The sequence below is a fragment of the Drosophila eugracilis genome, unplaced genomic scaffold (genome assembly GCF_018153835.1).
Source record: "Drosophila eugracilis isolate 14026-0451.02 unplaced genomic scaffold, ASM1815383v1 contig_117, whole genome shotgun sequence".
Classification (NCBI taxonomy): domain Eukaryota; kingdom Metazoa; phylum Arthropoda; class Insecta; order Diptera; family Drosophilidae; genus Drosophila; species Drosophila eugracilis.
The window spans coordinates 15360-39013 of NW_024571951.1; the positions used below are offsets into that span (position 1 = coordinate 15360).

Here is a 23654-nt window from a genome sequence, read left to right on the forward strand (position 1 = left end):
CGGGCTAGGCTGATTGAGGGCAACGGCTCCACTCTCCAGCATCCACTCAGACAGCAGCTCACCCCGGCTGTGGTTTGCATGTCCCTCGGGATTCCGAGGGAGTTTACTAAACCACAGGGGGGACACTGCGTTCCCGTCAAGTCCAAGGATTGCGGGGGTTCTGCTGGCCTGCAGCAGGACCGCATCCATGTATCTGAGGTACGGTTCTAGATCGGCGTCGAACTGGCAGTATACAGAGCAAAGGAAGATTGAGCCAAAACTCCCTTCAACGCTCACGCATACGCCATAGTCGGTGGTAAGCGTCTCCATCGGCATGCAGATGACATCCTGGTGATCCACGAGGATGGCTGCCTTGCCTCTACGATCGGCAAACATCCTCATTCCTTCCGGCAGCACATCACTCGTCCCGCTACCGGCATATGGCTCCTGCAGCAGTGCAAACAGACATCCAGACTCCCTCAGGCGGACTGCGAGCTCAATTGTCGCAGCCCGGCCTCGGCCACAGTTTGCTTGGATGAACCTAAACATTAATGTCTAGAATTCACCCTCGCTAGCACCGCCGCATACACCGGGCAGCTCGGGGACAGCATGCTGTGCCCCGAGGGGTGCCCGTAGAAGCGGCAATTCCGGCAGTCGACGGGGTTTGTGCAGCTTCGCGCACTGTGGCCGGACTGTCCGCACTGTCTGCAGACATTGTCCTTCTGTTTGCACTCTGCGACTTTATGGTTAAAGCCAACACATCTGTGGCAGGCGTACGTCCTGACAAGTGCCCTGCACCGGTAAGAGAACCACTTGATGTAGATTCTCCCACCATCTAGCAGCTCTAGCACTTTCGGCTCGCATTCCAGAGTCACGTTTATCGTGGCTCCATCGGTCACCGTCCAGGGCTTGGTCTCCAAATGTACAGCTCTGCGGAACTCCGCCTCCGGTATGTGTTCTTTGAGGTTGTTCGCATACAGTTCCTCCATAAATTCACCCGGAGTGATCTGTGATGCCACATCCTGTACAATCAGCTTTGGTTTTTGAGCAGCGTTCGGCTTGACCTCCAAGCCAATTTCACCGAACCTTTTATTCGCGACAACTTTTCGGATCTCGCCTGATGAGGGGGTGCGGATAATGGCACCGCCACGCGCAAGCCCTCTCACCTCATGCAGGCGGACACCAAGCGAAGGGGCGATCTCTTTGCGCACCTTTTCAGCAACCTCTTTACCCGAGACATTCGGGTCCTTACTCAGCACAACTGCGGACCACGTCTCGCGCGGTTTGCGAGGCGCAGCCACTGGAGCTACGGAAGGTGCCGGCAGGCTAGGATATGCAGATGCATATCCTGCAGGTGGCTTCGAAACCACAGCCGGCGCCACAGCGGACCTCAGAGTCGACGGGGGCGGCATCCGCTGCTGGTCACACAACGCCTGCAACGCTGCGTTGCGCGACGAAAGCGCCAGCACCAGCCCCTCGAATCCGCTCAGGCACCGCATCATGGCGCAGGCCTGCTCAGTGGACAGCTTAGTCGTCACGCATTCCTCTAGGAACGCCTCCTTAACCCTGGCCAGCTCCGCCACAGTGTCAGCAGTGGACGCTACGGCAGGGGACTGAACGGGGCCTCGGGGAGGGGCAGCGCCGGCGTTCCTAGTGGGGCCAGTAGCGGGGGCAGGGGGCAGCAGCGGGGGCGGGGGCAGCAGCGGGGGCTGCAACGGGGGCAGCAGCGGGGGCTGCGGCGGTGGTGGCACGGCGGCAACGGGGGCGGCAACGGGGGCAGCCGCAGGGACAGATGCCTTCGCGGCAGCGAGGCCAGCAGATTCGGCCTTCTTCTGGATACATTCCAGCATCGCCGCAATTTCAACCGAAATAGATTTCGCATCGTTGGCAGCCTGGGAAACAGCCGCCTGGTCGAAGGTAGGCTCCAGCGTGCTCTGCCTGTTCAGCAGCTCAAAAACGTCATCCATGGCACCGGCAGCTACTGGCTCCCCGCCTTCACCACCGACAGCCAACTGCTTCGCAGCCTTAGTGGTCGCCGAGGTAGTAGGAGAGACGGGTTTTACCCGCTTCCCCCGGCGACCCCTACCAGCACGACTGCTAGCTCTACTGCTAGCAACCGACCTGTCACTGTCACTAGTGGCGCCCTCCACCGGATGAGGTGGCGCCATAACTGCCTCGAAGTATGCAACGAAATTTGCAATAAACGTAGCCTAGAAGTATGCTTCTAAATCTTCCGTTTGGTTTGTTTACTTACCAATACAAGTAAGTATGGCTGCAAACACGTGTTTTGCGTGAAAAAACTTCGAACGCTGTTTTCTCCCGGGAAAACGAATTTCCCGAAATAAAAATTACACCCGCGTTTTCCTCTTCCACTCCCGCGAATTTTAAAACCAAAATCGGATTTTAATTCCCGCGGAATCAAAAGTTATTCAACAACGAAACGGAGCGCAACGAAAACACGTCCGACGTTAATCCATTCATGCGCGTCACTAATTAGATGACGAGGCATTTGGCTACCTTAAGAGAGTCATAGTTACTCCCGCCGTTGACCCGCGCTTACTTGAATTTCTTCACTTTGACATTCAGAGCACTGGGCAGAAATCACATTGTGTCAACACCCGCTAGGGCCATCACAATGCTTTGTTTTAATTAGACAGTCGGATTCCCCAAGTCCGTGCCAGTTCTGAATTGATTGTTAATTGATAATCGTTATAATTAATAAGAACTAATTGGTTTAACCCAACTAGTATTCTTAAAAATTTTAGCAAGAAAGTTCCACAATTGGCTACGTAACTAAACTATCCGGGGAACAAGTAACTACCATAAATGATAGAAACTCTATTTACCCAGAACGAGCACATAAACCATGTTATTGTTTCCCAATCAAGCCCGACTATCTCAATCTTCAGAGCCAATCCTTATCCCGAAGTTACGGATCTAATTTGCCGACTTCCCTTACCTACATTATTCTATCGACTAGAGACTCTTCACCTTGGAGACCAGCTGCGGATATTGGTACGGCCTGTTGAGAAGTTTGCGTGTCCCCACCATAAATTTTCAAGGTCCGAGGAGAAAATATCGACACAACAGTATATGTCATGCTCTTCTAGCCCATCTACCATATCTCTCTGCGAAAGACTTCCATGGTAGTACGGCTATAAAACAGAAAAGAAAACTCTTCCGATATCTCTCGACGGCTTCTTTATGGTCGTTCCTGTTGCCAGGATGAGCACGAGGCCCATATTTAATAACAAACGGATACTCAACAGGTTACGGAATTGGAACCGTATTCCCTTTCGTTCAAAATTATTCAAGTATATTATTTCCAGCTTTTATTTGTATATTTCAGTTTTTACTTGAAAATTTTCGGCTTTCGCCTTGAACTTAGGACCGACTAACTCGTGATCAACCACTGTTCACACGAAACCCTTCTCCACTTCAGTCCTCCAAGGTCTCATTCGATTATTTGCTACTACCACCAAGATCTGTACCAATGGCAGCTCCATGCAGGCTTACGCCAAACACTTCTACGCATACCATTGTACCTTCCTACTCACTAAAGTTTCAAAATTTATATTACAAGTAATATAAATCATCTACTTTAGCGGTAATGTATAGGTATACAACTTAAGCGCCATCCATTTTAAGGGCTAGTTGCTTCGGCAGGTGAGTTGTTACACACTCCTTAGCGGATTTCGACTTCCATGATCACCGTCCTGCTGTTTTAAGCAACCAACGCCTTTCATGGTATCTGCATGAGTTGTTAATTTGGGCACCGTAACATTACGTTTGGTTCATCCCACAGCGCCAGTTCTGCTTACCAAAAGTGGCCCACTGGGCACATTATATCATAACCTTAAACTTCATATCAAGAAAGTTAAGGTTCTTACCCATTTAAAGTTTGAGAATAGGTTAAGATCGTTTCGACCCTAAGGCCTCTAATCATTCGCTTTACCAGATAAGATTATTTTATATAATATTAAAATGCACCAGCTATCCTGAGGGAAACTTCGGAAGGAACCAGCTACTAGATGGTTCGATTGGTCTTTCGCCCCTATACTCAATTCTGACAATCGATTTGCACGTCAGAACTGTTTCGGTCTTCCATCAGGGTTTCCCCTGACTTCAACCTGATCAAGTATAGTTCACCATCTTTCGGGTCACAGCATATATGCTCAAGGTACGTTCCAGTTAGAGGCATATATGATATAAATATCATTATACATAACTATATAGAACGCCCCGGGATTGTGTTAATTAACTATAAATAGTTAAAAAACTAATCCCATTATAAAGCCAAGTTAATTACGCTATTAGGTTTATATCCCAATAACTTGCACATATGTTAGACTCCTTGGTCCGTGTTTCAAGACGGGTCCCGAAGGTATCCTGAATCTTTCGCATTGTTAATCATACAAGTGCATATAATAAACACAAAAATCAATGATAATTATGCCATTATATAATTCCGAAAAATTAACGCACTGTATTCATATAAATCTATCAGCACTTTATCAAATTAATAACATTTATTCTGTGTTAAAATGCAAGCAATTTAATTGGAATAAACTATAAGTTATATTTTATGATAAATTTTGTATGCTAATAGATTACAATGTCCTTATATGGAAAAAATGCACACTATTATCATAATATTGTTTAAATATTACAATTATAATGATGAATTTTCCATAACGGATATTCAGGTTCATCGGGCTTAACCTCTAAGCAGTTTCACGTACTATTTAACTCTCTATTCAGAGTTCTTTTCAACTTTCCCTCACGGTACTTGTTTACTATCGGTCTCATGGTTATATTTAGTTTTAGATGGAGTTTACCACCCACTTAGTGCTGCACTATCAAGCAACACGACTCTTTGGAAACATCATCTAGTAATCATTAACGTTATACGGGCCTGGCACCCTCTATGGGTAAATGGCCTCATTTAAGAAGGACTTAAATCATTAATTTCTCATACTAGAATATTGACGCTCCATACACTGCATCTCACATTTGCCATATAGACAAAGTGACTTAGTGCTGAACTGATTTCTTTTCGCTCGCCGCTACTAAGAAAATCCTTGTTAGTTTCTTTTCCTCCCCTAATTAATATGCTTAAATTCAGGGGGTAGTCCCATATGAGTTGAGGTTGTATATAACATTTTTAATGCAATTAATTCTTTTATATATATAATGATAAAAACATTTTAATAAATTCGTTTACAATTATATTTCCATTTTTATATGCTATTTTAAACGAACCAACGAAGAACAATAACATTTCCATTTGCTTTCAATTTTCATATCATTAATATGAGACAATTCTAGATAAATTTTTATGCTAGACATTTCTCAGTATTATTTGACTGAAATCGAAAATATTTCTCTTCGTTTTTTCACATTCAAATAAATAACAAATGCGAGATAATGTTTTTTCATACATTTTTTAATATTATGAATAAAATAATTTAATTATTTGTATCCAATAATATACCATACGCTTATAAAATCTGATTTCAAATTTTATAAACAACTTAATTAGCATAGTCTTACAACCCTCAACCATATGTAGTCCAAGCAGCACTATAAAATTAATTAAAGTACTATAACAGCATGGACTGCGATATGCGTTCAAAATGTCGATGTTCATGTGTCCTGCAGTTCACACGATGACGCACAGTTTGCTGCGTTCTTCATCGACCCATGAGCCGAGTGATCCACCGCTTAGAGTTTTAATATTTGGTTTTTTAATTTTGTCATTTATGTTTTTATTGAAAGAAATTAAAAATACACCATTTTACTGGCATATATCAATTCCTTCAATAAATATGTTTTTATACCTAAAATAAATGTTGCGAAATGTCTTAGTTTTATATAAGCAATGTATATCAAGTGATTTACGGGCAATTTACGGTATGAATACTTTTTAAGCGATATACATTGGGATTTATATAAAACATTAACCTGAAGAATACCAGGTACAACATTGTATATTTTAGGTTGTTGCATAATCCAACGTATGCTCATAGCTGAGATGAACAATACATATTCGCAACGCGTGTTATATTATGGTCCATATACACACATGATAAATATTATTTAAAAATGCATTTGCATTTTGACTTTGTGCCTCTTATAATAAAGTCTTTCTCCTCCTCCATCCACACTCCATAAAATACATATAATTAAGGAAAAGCCATTATATGTTCATTTGTGTTGATATATATATAATGATGACCGCCACTACACCATCATTTTTTGAATTTCATGAATTCTTTTTGTTATTTATTTTGGCAAATTGTTTTTATTTGAATTATAAATAAATATAATACAAATTTTTTGTTAACGGTAAGGATATTATACAATAATGATCCTTCCGCAGGTTCACCTACGGAAACCTTGTTACGACTTTTACTTCCTCTAAATAATCAAGTTCGGTCAACTTTTGCGAAACAACCGTAACACACAAGGCGTCACAGTGATCACGTCCGGAGACCTCACTAAATAATTCAATCGGTAGTAGCGACGGGCGGTGTGTACAAAGGGCAGGGACGTAATCAATGCGAGTTAATGACTCACACTTACTGGGAATTCCAAGTTCATGTGAACAGTTTCAGTTCACAATCCCAAGCATGAAAGTGGTTCAGCGGTTTACCCGGACCTCTCGGTCTAGGAAATACACGTTGATACTTTCATTGTAGCGCGTGCAGCCCAGGACATCTAAGGGCATCACAGACCTGTTATTGCTCAATCTCATTATTGCTAGACGCAATTTGTCCATTTAAGAAGCTAGTGTCCTTATAATGGGACAAACCAACAGGTACGGCTCCACTTATATAAACACATTCAAACACAATAAACATTTTACTGCCACCGTGAATGAAGGCTATATAAGCTTCAGCACCATAATCCTGAAGATATCTATTTAATATATTTGAGTCTCGTTCGTTATCGGAATTAACCAGACAAATCACTCCACGAACTAAGAACGGCCATGCACCACCACCCATAGATTCGAGAAAGAGCTATCAATCTGTCTTACACACTTATGTTCGGACCTGGTAAGTTTTCCCGTGTTGAGTCAAATTAAGCCGCAGGCTCCACTCCTGGTGGTGCCCTTCCGTCAATTCCTTTAAGTTTCAGCTTTGCAACCATACTTCCCCCGGAGCCCAAAAGCTTTGGTTTCCCGGGAAGCGACTGAGAGAGCCATAAAAGTAGCTACACCCAATTGCTAGCTGGCATCGTTTATGGTTAGAACTAGGGCGGTATCTGATCGCCTTCGAACCTCTAACTTTCGTTCTTGATTAATGAAAACATCTTTGGCAAATGCTTTCGCTTAAGTTAGTCTTACGACGGTCCAAGAATTTCACCTCTCGCGTCGTAATACTAATGCCCCCAAACTGCTTCTATTAATCATTACCTCTTGATCTGAAAACCAATGAAAGCAGAACAGAGGTCTTATTTCATTATCCCATGCACAGAATATTCAGGCATTTGAAGCCTGCTTTAAGCACTCTAATTTGTTCAAAGTAATTGTACCGGCCCACAATAACACTCGTTTAAGAGCACTAATGCAGGTTTTTAAATAGGAGGAACATATAAAAAAATACAAGTATCTCAACACATATAAGAACTCCACCGGTAATACGCTTACATACATAAAGGTATAGTACTAACCACAATTGTAAGTTGTACTACCCGTATGAAGCACAAGTTCAACTACGAACGTTTTAACCGCAACAACTTTAATATACGCTATTGGAGCTGGAATTACCGCGGCTGCTGGCACCAGACTTGCCCTCCAATTGGTCCTTGTTAAAGGATTTAAAGTGTACTCATTCCAATTACAGGGCCTCGGATATGAGTCCTGTATTGTTATTTTTCGTCACTACCTCCCCGAGCTGGGAGTGGGTAATTTACGCGCCTGCTGCCTTCCTTAGATGTGGTAGCCGTTTCTCAGGCTCCCTCTCCGGAATCGAACCCTGATTCCCCGTTACCCGTTGCAACCATGGTAGTCCTAGATACTACCATCAAAAGTTGATAGGGCAGACATTTGAAAGATCTGTCGTCGGTACATGACCATACGATCTGCATGTTATCTAGAGTTCAACCAATATAACGATCTTGCGATCGCTTGGTTTTAGCCTAATAAAAGCACATGTCCCATAAGGTTCATGTTTTAATTGCATGTATTAGCTCTAGAATTACCACAGTTATCCAAGTAACTGTTAACGATCTAAGGAACCATAACTGATATAATGAGCCTTTTGCGGTTTCACTTTTAATTCGTGTGTACTTAGACATGCATGGCTTAATCTTTGAGACAAGCATATAACTACTGGCAGGATCAACCAGAATAATGTTTTTAATCATATTTCATTTTCATATTTTTGAATAGAAATTTGTATTTCTCTTGTAGAAATAATTTATTTATTTCTTATATTCGAATACGGCCACTTATTAAAGCCATCGTATTTCCTTTTTTTTGTTCTCCAGTTTTATTATCGATTGAAATAGTTTTCAATACAATAATATATATTTCCATTATATATTTTATAAATACCATATACATAATTTCATTCTAAAATATCATTTTATTTCAACATACAATATTATTGTATCCACACATGTTTAATTTTTGTTTAATCAATATAAATATTGAATTAAATCATTTGCATTTTGATGATAAATTTAAAATTTATCTTTTTCATATAAACTTTCGAGTAATATATATAATATAAAACCGAACGCTTATATAAAAATATATTTTTACAATTCCTTTGATCTCGCTGAACCACATAATACCGAAAACGATATTCTATGATCCAATTGTTAGGTAAATATATAGTATATCAATCAAGTTACAGTATATACCACCTTTCTGTTGAAAATTAACGATAATAATTGGAAACGAATTGTAGTTATATAGTAATATATAACACCTTGGCCTTTGTTTCAACGATATTATCTAAGGGCAATAAATATTAACCGCGTAGCCAAGTTCAATATTCTAAGAGAAAATTGTAACAAATTTATACGGATAATATTATTATTATAAATTTCCTTTTTATAAATATTGACAAAATTTATATATATAATGTAAATTTTGATCAATACTGGATGGCCAACAACTGACCATCATATAGTAGTTTTTGGACACGCTGTCCTGAAAATGGGTATTTTTCATTCTTTTTGGCACCCAAGATGTATATACTCTCTTATATTATAAAGAAAGTTTTCATAGTGTCTCATATACATATTGAACCTATAAGTCATATTAATATAACTTATTAGATTTATATGTATAATATTCAATTTCTTATTATTATTGACATAACATAAGTTTTGGTCAATATATCTGGTCGGCAACCACTGCCTACCTATATATGTTTTTGGACACGCCTTCAGTGAAAACGTCATTTTTCATACCAAGGTTTCATCATATTATGGATTTTTCTATTTTTTCCATATAATATAATTATATTTTTATATTATTTCATATAAATATTGTATTTATAAGTTATATCAATATATAACTTATTATATTTATATGTATAATACATAATTTCTTATTATAATTGACATAACATAAGTTTTGGTCAATATATCTGGTCGGCAACCACTGCCTACCTATATATGTTTTTGGACACGCCTTCAGTGAAAACGTCATTTTTCATACTAAGGTTTCATCATATTATGGATTTTTCTATTTTTTCCATATAATATATATATTTTTTTATATTATTTCATATAAATATTGTATTTATAAGTTATATCAATATATAACTTATTATATTTATATGTATAATACATAATTTCTTATTATAATTGACATAACATAAGTTTTGGTCAATATATCTGGTCGGCAACCACTGCCTACCTATATATGTTTTTGGACACGCCTTCAGTGAAAACGTCATTTTTCATACTAAGGTTTCATCATATTATGGATTTTTCTATTTTTTCCATATAATATATATATTTTTTTATATTATTTCATATAAATATTGTATTTATAAGTTATATCAATATATAACTTATTATATTTATATGTATAATACATAATTTCTTATTATTATTGACTTAACATAAGTTTTGGTCAATATATCTGGTCGGCAACCACTGCCTACCTATATATGTTTTTGGACACGCCTTCAGTGAAAACGTCATTTTTCATACTAAGGTTTCATCATATTATGGATTTTTCTATTTTTTCCATATAATATATATATTTTTTTATATTATTTCATATAAATATTGTATTTATAAGTTATATCAATATATAACTTATTATATTTATATGTATAATACATAATTTCTTATTATTATTGACTTAACATAAGTTTTGGTCAATATATCTGGTCGGCAACCACTGCCTACCTATATATGTTTTTGGACACGACTTCAGTAAAAACGTCATTTTTCATACTAAGGTTTCATCATATTATTGATTTTTCTATATTTTCCATATAATATAGATATATTTTCTTATTATTTCATATAAATATTGTATTTATAAGTTATATCAATATATAACTTATCATATTTATATGTATAATACATAATTTCTTATTATTATTGACATAACATAAGTTTTGGTCAATATATCTGGTCGGCAACCACTGCCTACCTATATATGTTTTTGGACACGCCTTCAGTGAAAACGTCATTTTTCATACTAAGGTTTCATCATATTATGGATTTTTCTATTTTTTCCATATAATGTATATATTTTTTTGTATTATTTCCATATAAGTATTGTATTTATAAGTTATATCAATATATAACTTATTATATTTATATGTATTATACATAATTTCTTAATATTTTTGACATAACATAAATTTTGGTCAATATATCTGGTCGGCAACCACTTCCTACCACATAATATAAATATAGATATATTTTCTTATTATTTCATATAAATATTGTATATATAAGTCATATCAATATATAAATTATTATATATTTATATGAATAATGTTAAATATCTTATTATTTTCCTATATAATATAGAAATATTGTATAGGTTTTTCTTATATATATATATAAATATATTATATATATAATATATAATAATTATAGGTACACACGCACATGTGTGAAAACCTTCTTAATAATCCATTCATTTATTATTATACCAAGTCAATCCATCGTTATTTAAGAATTTTACAGATATCATATTAAGATAATTTAGTTACTTTATGATACGAATTATTGTACTTGTATAATTTCTTTATTTATATAGAAGTTTTTTTATTATGGCGTCACTAATAATATGACGTTTCATTTGGCTACCATTATGGGGACTATTGGACACCTATAGATTCCCATATTATTAACTTAGTCTCTTTATGAGACTTGTACTTGTATAATTTCTTTCTTTATATAGAAATGTTTTTATTACGGCGTCACTAATAAAATGACGTTTCAGTTGGCTACCATTATGGGGACTATTGGACACCTATAGATTCCCATATTATTAACTTAGTCTCTTTATGAGACTTGTACTTGTATAATTTCTTTCTTTATATAGAAGTGTTTTTATTACGGCGTCACTAATAATATGACGTTTCATTTGGCTACCATTATGGGGACTATTGGACACCTATAGATTCCCATATTATTAACTTAGTCTCTTTATGAGACTTGTACTTGTATAATTTCTTTCTTTATATAGAAATGTTTTTATTACGGCGTCACTAATAAAATGACGTTTCAGTTGGCTACCATTATGGGGACTATTGGACACCTATAGATTCCCATATTATTAACTTAGTCTCTTTATGAGACTTGTACTTGTATAATTTCTTTATTTATATAGAAGTGCTTTTATTACGGCGTCACTAATAAGATGACGTTTCATTTGGCTACCATTATGGGGACTATTGGACACCTATAGACTCCCATATTATTAACTTAGTCTCTTTATGAGACTTGAACTTGTATAATTTCTTTATTTATGTAGAAGTGCTTTTATTACGGCGTCACTAATAAGATGACGTTTCATTTGGCTACCATTATGGGGACTATTGGACACCTATAGACTCCCATATTATTAACTTAGTCTCTTTATGAGACTTGTACTTGTATAATTTCTTTATTTATATAGAAGTGCTTTTATTACGGCGTCACTAATAAGATGACGTTTCATTTGGCTACCATTATGGGGACTATTGGACACCTATAGATTCCCATATTATTAACTTAGTCTCTTTATGAGACTTGTACTTGTATAATTTCTTTATTTATGTAGAAGTGGTTTTATTACGGCGTCACTAATAAGATGACGTTTCATTTGGCTACCATTATGGGGACTATTGGACACATATAGACTCCCATATTATTAACTTAGTCTCTTTATGAGACTTGTACTTGTTTAATTTCTTTTTTTATATATCTCTCTTTATATACATCTCTTATTAGATAATGAACCTTCATTTCGCTGCCTTCATCAAAATGGGAACTATTGGACACTTATAGACTCCCATTGTAGCCAATGAAGGCAAGCTGGTTACTTATAAATTATATATACTTTAAAATATTCTTTATTATCGTAATAATTAAAAATATATCAAAAATATATATAATTTATATGTACCCTTATACATGTATATACATAAACATTTTGTTATAGCATTAATATATATTAAATAATATATAATAATATTATAAGCCAATGTCAATATATACATATATTTTTTAAATAGATGATATAGATAGAAATCCATCCATCCATATCATCTAATCGAATCATCAAGCAAAGGATAAGCTTCAGTGGATCGCAGTATGGCAGCTGCTCAACCACTTACAACACCTTGCCTGTTACAAAAGTCGTTTACAATTGATTCTAGGCTTTGTCATTGTATTAAATAATGTTTTTATATGTAACTAGCGCGGCATCAGGTGATCGAAGATCCTCCCAATTTACTATGTTACAAATTACATTGGCATCACATCCATTGTCGTTTATAAAGTAAATTATAAACTTTAAATGGTTTAGAAGCCATACAATGCAAATTGCCCCTTATTTATCATTGCAGTCCAGCACGGATACGACCTTAGAGGCGTTCAGGCATAATCCAACGGACGTAGCGTCATACCACTGTTCGCTCGAACAAGTATTGTGCCATTGGTCCGTACCTGCGGTTCCTCTCGTACTACGCAGGAATGCTGTCGCAACAACGTTTTGTCATTAGTAGGGTAAAACTAACCTGTCTCACGACGGTCTAAACCCAGCTCACGTTCCCTTGCATGGGTGAACAATCCAACGCTTGGTGAATTTTGCTTCACAATGATAGGAAGAGCCGACATCGAAGGATCAAAAAGCGACGTCGCTATGAACGCTTGGCCGCCACAAGCCAGTTATCCCTATGGTAACTTTTCTGACACCTCTTGTTAAAAACTCTTTAAACCAAAAGGATCGATAGGCCGAGCTTTTGCTGTCCCTGTGTGTACTGAACACCGAGATCAAGTCAGCATTTGCCCTTTTGCTCTATGTGTGGTTTCTGTCCGCACTGAGCTGGCCTTGGGACACCTCCGTTATTATTTGAGAGATGTACCGCCCCAGTCAAACTCCCTACCTGGCAATGTCCTTGAATTGGATCATACCTGAGTAATTGGAGTTATACCAAATTTTCAAATCAAAAATACATAAATGCACCGTTTTATTAAAGAATTTGTTTGCAATTATATAACAAACTCGTGATACTTTGATCAAGAAGCTTGCATCAAAACCCAATACCATAAGACATAATAAATATATCCGTATAATGGCTAGGAAATGATACACGTTCCATTTAATCAAGTAAGTAAGGAAACAATAAGAGTAGTGGTATTTCATTGGCGATACCAAACCGAGGTCTAATATCTCCCACTTATTCTACACCTCTTATGTCTCCTTACACTGCCAGATTAGAGTCAAGCTCAAAAGGGTCTTCTTTCCCCGCTAATTATTCCAAGCCCGTTCCCTTGGCTGTGGTTTCGCTAGATAGTAGATAGGGACAGTAGGAATCTCGTTAATCCATTCATGCGCGTCACTAATTAGATGACGAGGCATTTGGCTACCTTAAGAGAGTCATAGTTACTCCCGCCGTTGACCCGCGCTTACTTGAATTTCTTCACTTTGACATTCAGAGCACTGGGCAGAAATCACATTGTGTCAACACCCGCTAGGGCCATCACAATGCTTTGTTTTAATTAGACAGTCGGATTCCCCAAGTCCGTGCCAGTTCTGAATTGATTGTTAATTGATAATCGTTATAATTAATAAGAACTAATTGGTTTAACCCAACTAGTATTCTTAAAAATTTTAGCAAGAAAGTTCCACAATTGGCTACGTAACTAAACTATCCGGGGAACAAGTAACTACCATAAATGATAGAAACTCTATTTACCCAGAACGAGCACATAAACCATGTTATTGTTTCCCAATCAAGCCCGACTATCTCAATCTTCAGAGCCAATCCTTATCCCGAAGTTACGGATCTAATTTGCCGACTTCCCTTACCTACATTATTCTATCGACTAGAGACTCTTCACCTTGGAGACCAGCTGCGGATATTGGTACGGCCTGTTGAGAAGTTTGCGTGTCCCCACCATAAATTTTCAAGGTCCGAGGAGAAAATATCGACACAACAGTATATGTCATGCTCTTCTAGCCCATCTACCATATCTCTCTGCGAAAGACTTCCATGGTAGTACGGCTATAAAACAGAAAAGAAAACTCTTCCGATATCTCTCGACGGCTTCTTTATGGTCGTTCCTGTTGCCAGGATGAGCACGAGGCCCATATTTAATAACAAACGGATACTCAACAGGTTACGGAATTGGAACCGTATTCCCTTTCGTTCAAAATTATTCAAGTATATTATTTCCAGCTTTTATTTGTATATTTCAGTTTTTACTTGAAAATTTTCGGCTTTCGCCTTGAACTTAGGACCGACTAACTCGTGATCAACCACTGTTCACACGAAACCCTTCTCCACTTCAGTCCTCCAAGGTCTCATTCGATTATTTGCTACTACCACCAAGATCTGTACCAATGGCAGCTCCATGCAGGCTTACGCCAAACACTTCTACGCATACCATTGTACCTTCCTACTCACTAAAGTTTCAAAATTTATATTACAAGTAATATAAATCATCTACTTTAGCGGTAATGTATAGGTATACAACTTAAGCGCCATCCATTTTAAGGGCTAGTTGCTTCGGCAGGTGAGTTGTTACACACTCCTTAGCGGATTTCGACTTCCATGATCACCGTCCTGCTGTTTTAAGCAACCAACGCCTTTCATGGTATCTGCATGAGTTGTTAATTTGGGCACCGTAACATTACGTTTGGTTCATCCCACAGCGCCAGTTCTGCTTACCAAAAGTGGCCCACTGGGCACATTATATCATAACCTTAAACTTCATATCAAGAAAGTTAAGGTTCTTACCCATTTAAAGTTTGAGAATAGGTTAAGATCGTTTCGACCCTAAGGCCTCTAATCATTCGCTTTACCAGATAAGATTATTTTATATAATATTAAAATGCACCAGCTATCCTGAGGGAAACTTCGGAAGGAACCAGCTACTAGATGGTTCGATTGGTCTTTCGCCCCTATACTCAATTCTGACAATCGATTTGCACGTCAGAACTGTTTCGGTCTTCCATCAGGGTTTCCCCTGACTTCAACCTGATCAAGTATAGTTCACCATCTTTCGGGTCACAGCATATATGCTCAAGGTACGTTCCAGTTAGAGGCATATATGATATAAATATCATTATACATAACTATATAGAACGCCCCGGGATTGTGTTAATTAACTATAAATAGTTAAAAAACTAATCCCATTATAAAGCCAAGTTAATTACGCTATTAGGTTTATATCCCAATAACTTGCACATATGTTAGACTCCTTGGTCCGTGTTTCAAGACGGGTCCCGAAGGTATCCTGAATCTTTCGCATTGTTAATCATACAAGTGCATATAATAAACACAAAAATCAATGATAATTATGCCATTATATAATTCCGAAAAATTAACGCACTGTATTCATATAAATCTATCAGCACTTTATCAAATTAATAACATTTATTCTGTGTTAAAATGCAAGCAATTTAATTGGAATAAACTATAAGTTATATTTTATGATAAATTTTGTATGCTAATAGATTACAATGTCCTTATATGGAAAAAATGCACACTATTATCATAATATTGTTTAAATATTACAATTATAATGATGAATTTTCCATAACGGATATTCAGGTTCATCGGGCTTAACCTCTAAGCAGTTTCACGTACTATTTAACTCTCTATTCAGAGTTCTTTTCAACTTTCCCTCACGGTACTTGTTTACTATCGGTCTCATGGTTATATTTAGTTTTAGATGGAGTTTACCACCCACTTAGTGCTGCACTATCAAGCAACACGACTCTTTGGAAACATCATCTAGTAATCATTAACGTTATACGGGCCTGGCACCCTCTATGGGTAAATGGCCTCATTTAAGAAGGACTTAAATCATTAATTTCTCATACTAGAATATTGACGCTCCATACACTGCATCTCACATTTGCCATATAGACAAAGTGACTTAGTGCTGAACTGATTTCTTTTCGCTCGCCGCTACTAAGAAAATCCTTGTTAGTTTCTTTTCCTCCCCTAATTAATATGCTTAAATTCAGGGGGTAGTCCCATATGAGTTGAGGTTGTATATAACATTTTTAATGCAATTAATTCTTTTATATATATAATGATAAAAACATTTTAATAAATTCGTTTACAATTATATTTCCATTTTTATATGCTATTTTAAACGAACCAACGAAGAACAATAACATTTCCATTTGCTTTCAATTTTCATATCATTAATATGAGACAATTCTAGATAAATTTTTATGCTAGACATTTCTCAGTATTATTTGACTGAAATCGAAAATATTTCTCTTCGTTTTTTCACATTCAAATAAATAACAAATGCGAGATAATGTTTTTTCATACATTTTTTAATATTATGAATAAAATAATTTAATTATTTGTATCCAATAATATACCATACGCTTATAAAATCTGATTTCAAATTTTATAAACAACTTAATTAGCATAGTCTTACAACCCTCAACCATATGTAGTCCAAGCAGCACTATAAAATTAATTAAAGTACTATAACAGCATGGACTGCGATATGCGTTCAAAATGTCGATGTTCATGTGTCCTGCAGTTCACACGATGACGCACAGTTTGCTGCGTTCTTCATCGACCCATGAGCCGAGTGATCCACCGCTTAGAGTTTTAATATTTGGTTTTTTAATTTTGTCATTTATGTTTTTATTGAAAGAAATTAAAAATACACCATTTTACTGGCATATATCAATTCCTTCAATAAATATGTTTTTATACCTAAAATAAATGTTGCGAAATGTCTTAGTTTTTATATAAGCAATGTATATCAAGTGATTTACGGGCAATTTACGGTATGAATACTTTTTAAGCGATATACATTGGGATTTATATAAAACATTAACCTGAAGAATACCAGGTACAACATTGTATATTTTAGGTTGTTGCATAATCCAACGTATGCTCATAGCTGAGATGAACAATACATATTCGCAACGCGTGTTATATTATGGTCCATATACACACATGATAAATATTATTTAAAAATGCATTTGCATTTTGACTTTGTGCCTCTTATAATAAAGTCTTTCTCCTCCTCCATCCACACTCCATAAAATACATATAATTAAGGAAAAGCCATTATATGTTCATTTGTGTTGATATATATATAATGATGACCGCCACTACACCATCATTTTTTGAATTTCATGAATTCTTTTTTGTTATTTATTTTGGCAAATTGTTTTTATTTGAATTATAAATAAATATAATACAAATTTTTTGTTAACGGTAAGGATATTATACAATAATGATCCTTCCGCAGGTTCACCTACGGAAACCTTGTTACGACTTTTACTTCCTCTAAATAATCAAGTTCGGTCAACTTTTGCGAAACAACCGTAACACACAAGGCGTCACAGTGATCACGTCCGGAGACCTCACTAAATAATTCAATCGGTAGTAGCGACGGGCGGTGTGTACAAAGGGCAGGGACGTAATCAATGCGAGTTAATGACTCACACTTACTGGGAATTCCAAGTTCATGTGAACAGTTTCAGTTCACAATCCCAAGCATGAAAGTGGTTCAGCGGTTTACCCGGACCTCTCGGTCTAGGAAATACACGTTGATACTTTCATTGTAGCGCGCGTGCAGCCCAGGACATCTAAGGGCATCACAGACCTGTTATTGCTCAATCTCATTATTGCTAGACGCAATTTGTCCATTTAAGAAGCTAGTGTCCTTATAATGGGACAAACCAACAGGTACGGCTCCACTTATATAAACACATTCAAACACAATAAACATTTTACTGCCACCGTGAATGAAGGCTATATAAGCTTCAGCACCATAATCCTGAAGATATCTATTTAATATATTTGAGTCTCGTTCGTTATCGGAATTAACCAGACAAATCACTCCACGAACTAAGAACGGCCATGCACCACCACCCATAGATTCGAGAAAGAGCTATCAATCTGTCTTACACACTTATGTTCGGACCTGGTAAGTTTTCCCGTGTTGAGTCAAATTAAGCCGCAGGCTCCACTCCTGGTGGTGCCCTTCCGTCAATTCCTTTAAGTTTCAGCTTTGCAACCATACTTCCCCCGGAGCCCAAAAGCTTTGGTTTCCCGGGAAGCGACTGAGAGAGCCATAAAAGTAGCTACACCCAATTGCTAGCTGGCATCGTTTATGGTTAGAACTAGGGCGGTATCTGATCGCCTTCGAACCTCTAACTTTCGTTCTTGATTAATGAAAACATCTTTGGCAAATGCTTTCGCTTAAGTTAGTCTTACGACGGTCCAAGAATTTCACCTCTCGCGTCGTAATACTAATGCCCCCAAACTGCTTCTATTAATCATTACCTCTTGATCTGAAAACCAATGAAAGCAGAACAGAGGTCTTATTTCATTATCCCATGCACAGAATATTCAGGCATTTGAAGCCTGCTTTAAGCACTCTAATTTGTTCAAAGTAATTGTACCGGCCCACAATAACACTCGTTTAAGAGCACTAATGCAGGTTTTTAAATAGGAGGAACATATGAAAAAATACAAGTATCTCAACACATATAAGAACTCCACCGGTAATACGCTTACATACATAAAGGTATAGTACTAACCACAATTGTAAGTTGTACTACCCGTATGAAGCACAAGTTCAACTACGAACGTTTTAACCGCAACAACTTTAATATACGCTATTGGAGCTGGAATTACCGCGGCTGCTGGCACCAGACTTGCCCTCCAATTGGTCCTTGTTAAAGGATTTAAAGTGTACTCATTCCAATTACAGGGCCTCGGATATGAGTCCTGTATTGTTATTTTTCGTCACTACCTCCCCGAGCTGGGAGTGGGTAATTTACGCGCCTGCTGCCTTCCTTAGATGTGGTAGCCGTTTCTCAGGCTCCCTCTCCGGAATCGAACCCTGATTCCCCGTTACCCGTTGCAACCATGGTAGTCCTAGATACTACCATCAAAAGTTGATAGGGCAGACATTTGAAAGATCTGTCGTCGGTACATGACCATACGATCTGCATGTTATCTAGAGTTCAACCAATATAACGATCTTGCGATCGCTTGGTTTTAGCCTAATAAAAGCACATGTCCCATAAGGTTCATGTTTTAATTGCATGTATTAGCTCTAGAATTACCACAGTTATCCAAGTAACTGTTAACGATCTAAGGAACCATAACTGATATAATGAGCCTTTTGCGGTTTCACTTTTAATTCGTGTGTACTTAGACATGCATGGCTTAATCTTTGAGACAAGCATATAACTACTGGCAGGATCAACCAGAATAATGTTTTTAATCATATTTCATTTTCATATTTTTGAATAGAAATTTGTATTTCTCTTGTAGAAATAATTTATTTATTTCTTATATTCGAATACGGCCACTTATTAAAGCCATCGTATTCGTTTTTTTTGTTCTCCAGTTTTATTATCGATTGAAATAGTTTTCAATACAATAATATATATTTCCATTATATATTTTATAAATACCATATACATAATTTCATTCTAAAATATCATTTTATTTCAACATACAATATTATTGTATCCACACATGTTTAATTTTTGTTTAATCAATATAAATATTGAATTAAATCATTTGCATTTTGATGATAAATTTAAAATTTATCTTTTTCATATAAACTTTCGAGTAATATATAATATAAAACCGAACGCTTATATAAAAATATATTTTTACAATTCCTTTGATCTCGCTGAACCACATAATACCGAAAACGATATTCTACGATCCAATTGTTAGGTAAATATATAGTATATCAATCAAGTTACAGTATATACCACCTTTCTGTTGAAAATTAACGATAATAATTGGAAACGAATTGTAGTTATATAGTAATATATAACACCTTGGCCTTTGTTTCAACGATATTATCTAAGGGCAATAAATATTAACCGCGTAGCCAAGTTCAATATTCTAAGAGAAAATTGTAACAAATTTATACGGATAATATTATTATTATAAATTTCCTTTTTTATAATATTGACAAAATTTATATATATAATGTAAATTTTGATCAATACTGGATGGCCAACAACTGACCATCATATAGTAGTTTTTGGACACGCTGTCCTGAAAATGGGTATTTTTCATTCTTTTTGGCACCCAAGATGTATATACTCTCTTATATTATAAAGAAAGTTTTAATAGTGTCTCATATACATATTGAACCTATAAGTCATATTAATATAACTTATTAGATTTATATGTATAATATTCAATTTCTTATTATTATTGACATAACATAAGTTTTGGTCAATATATCTGGTCGGCAACCACTGCCTACCTATATATGTTTTTGGACACGCCTTCAGTGAAAACGTCATTTTTCATACCAAGGTTTCATCATATTATGGATTTTTCTATTTTTTCCATATAATATAATTATATTTTTATATTATTTCATATAAATATTGTATTTATAAGTTATATCAATATATAACTTATTATATTTATATGTATAATACATAATTTCTTATTATAATTGACATAACATAAGTTTTGGTCAATATATCTGGTCGGCAACCACTGCCTACCTATATATGTTTTTGGACACGCCTTCAGTGAAAACGTCATTTTTCATACTAAGGTTTCATCATATTATGGATTTTTCTATTTTTTCCATATAATATATATATTTTTTTATATTATTTCATATAAATATTGTATTTATAAGTTATATCAATATATAACTTTTTATATTTATATGTATAATACATAATTTCTTATTATAATTGACATAACATAAGTTTTGGTCAATATATCTGGTCGGCAACCACTGCCTACCTATATATGTTTTTGGACACGCCTTCAGTGAAAACGTCATTTTTCATACTAAGGTTTCATCATATTATGGATTTTTCTATTTTTTCCATATAATATATATATTTTTTTATATTATTTCATATAAATATTGTATTTATAAGTTATATCAATATATAACTTATTATATTTATATGTATAATACATAATTTCTTATTATTATTGACTTAACATAAGTTTTGGTCAATATATCTGGTCGGCAACCACTGCCTACCTATATATGTTTTTGGACACGCCTTCAGTGAAAACGTCATTTTTCATACTAAGGTTTCATCATATTATGGATTTTTCTATTTTTTCCATATAATATATATATTTTTTTATATTATTTCATATAAATATTGTATTTATAAGTTATATCAATATATAACTTATTATATTTATATGTATAATACATAATTTCTTATTATTATTGACTTAACATAAGTTTTGGTCAATATATCTGGTCGGCAACCACTGCCTACCTATATATGTTTTTGGACACGACTTCAGTAAAAACGTCATTTTTCATACTAAGGTTTCATCATATTATTGATTTTTCTATATTTTCCATATAATATAGATATATTTTCTTATTATTTCATATAAATATTGTATTTATAAGTTATATCAATATATAACTTATCATATTTATATGTATAATACATAATTTCTTATTATTATTGACATAACATAAGTTTTGGTCAATATATCTGGTCGGCAACCACTGCCTACCTATATATGTTTTTGGACACGCCTTCAGTGAAAACGTCATTTTTCATACTAAGGTTTCATCATATTATGGATTTTTCTATTTTTTCCATATAATGTATATATTTTTTTGTATTATTTCCATATAAGTATTGTATTTATAAGTTATATCAATATATAACTTATTATATTTATATGTATTATACATAATTTCTTAATATTTTTGACATAACATAAATTTTGGTCAATATATCTGGTCGGCAACCACTTCCTACCATATAATATAAATATAGATATATTTTCTTATTATTTCATATAAATATTGTATATATAAGTCATATCAATATATAAATTATTATATATTTATATGAATAATGTTAAATATCTTATTATTTTCCTATATAATATAGAAATATTGTATAGGTTTTTCTTATATATATATATAAATATATTATATATATAATATATAATAATTATAGGTACACACGCACATGTGTGAAAACCTTCTTAATAATCCATTCATTTATTATTATACCAAGTCAATCCATCGTTATTTAAGAATTTTACAGATATCATATTAAGATAATTTAGTTACTTTATGATACGAATTATTGTACTTGTATAATTTCTTTATTTATATAGAATTTTTTTTATTATGGCGTCACTAATAATATGACGTTTCATTTGGCTACCATTATGGGGACTATTGGACACCTATAGATTCCCATATTATTAACTTAGTCTCTTTATGAGACTTGTACTTGTATAATTTCTTTCTTTATATAGAAATGTTTTTATTACGGCGTCACTAATAAAATGACGTTTCAGTTGGCTACCATTATGGGGACTATTGGACACCTATAGATTCCCTATTTATTAACTTAGTCTCTTTATGAGACTTGTACTTGTATAATTTCTTTCTTTATATAGAAGTGTTTTTATTACGGCGTCACTAATAATATGACGTTTCATTTGGCTACCATTATGGGGACTATTGGACACCTATAGATTCCCATATTATTAACTTAGTCTCTTTATGAGACTTGTACTTGTATAATTTCTTTCTTTATATAGAAATGTTTTTATTACGGCGTCACTAATAAAATGACGTTTCAGTTGGCTACCATTATGGGGACTATTGGACACCTATAGATTCCCATATTATTAACTTAGTCTCTTTATGAGACTTGTACTTGTATAATTTCTTTATTTATATAGAAGTGCTTTTATTACGGCGTCACTAATAAGATGACGTTTCATTTGGCTACCATTATGGGGACTATTGGACACCTATAGACTCCCATATTATTAACTTAGTCTCTTTATGAGACTTGAACTTGTATAATTTCTTTATTTATGTAGAAGTGCTTTTATTACGGCGTCACTAATAAGATGACGTTTCATTTGGCTACCATTATGGGGACTATTGGACACCTATAGACTCCCATATTATTAACTTAGTCTCTTTATGAGACTTGTACTTGTATAATTTCTTTATTTATATAGAAGTGCTTTTAT

The 23654-nt window shown here is 35.1% G+C and overlaps 5 non-coding genes across 5 annotated transcripts; all 5 read right to left on the reverse strand.

The window, feature by feature from the left end:
* Nucleotides 1–5531: 5531 nt before the first annotated feature.
* LOC121529906 lies at nucleotides 5532–5711 on the reverse strand. Its single transcript, XR_005993679.1, has one exon. It is a non-coding gene; the product is annotated as a 5.8S ribosomal RNA (ribosomal RNA).
* Nucleotides 5712–6344: 633 nt separating this feature from the next.
* LOC121529902 lies at nucleotides 6345–8337 on the reverse strand. The gene has a single exon (XR_005993677.1). It is a non-coding gene; the product is annotated as a small subunit ribosomal RNA (ribosomal RNA).
* A 4390-nt stretch (nucleotides 8338–12727) lies between these two features.
* Nucleotides 12728–16681, reverse strand: LOC121529904. Its single transcript, XR_005993678.1, has one exon. It is a non-coding gene; the product is annotated as a large subunit ribosomal RNA (ribosomal RNA).
* A 400-nt stretch (nucleotides 16682–17081) lies between these two features.
* LOC121529907 lies at nucleotides 17082–17261 on the reverse strand. Its single transcript, XR_005993680.1, has one exon. It is a non-coding gene; the product is annotated as a 5.8S ribosomal RNA (ribosomal RNA).
* Nucleotides 17262–17896: 635 nt separating this feature from the next.
* On the reverse strand, nucleotides 17897–19891 carry LOC121529908. The gene has a single exon (XR_005993681.1). It is a non-coding gene; the product is annotated as a small subunit ribosomal RNA (ribosomal RNA).
* Between the last annotated feature and the right edge of the window lie 3763 nt (nucleotides 19892–23654).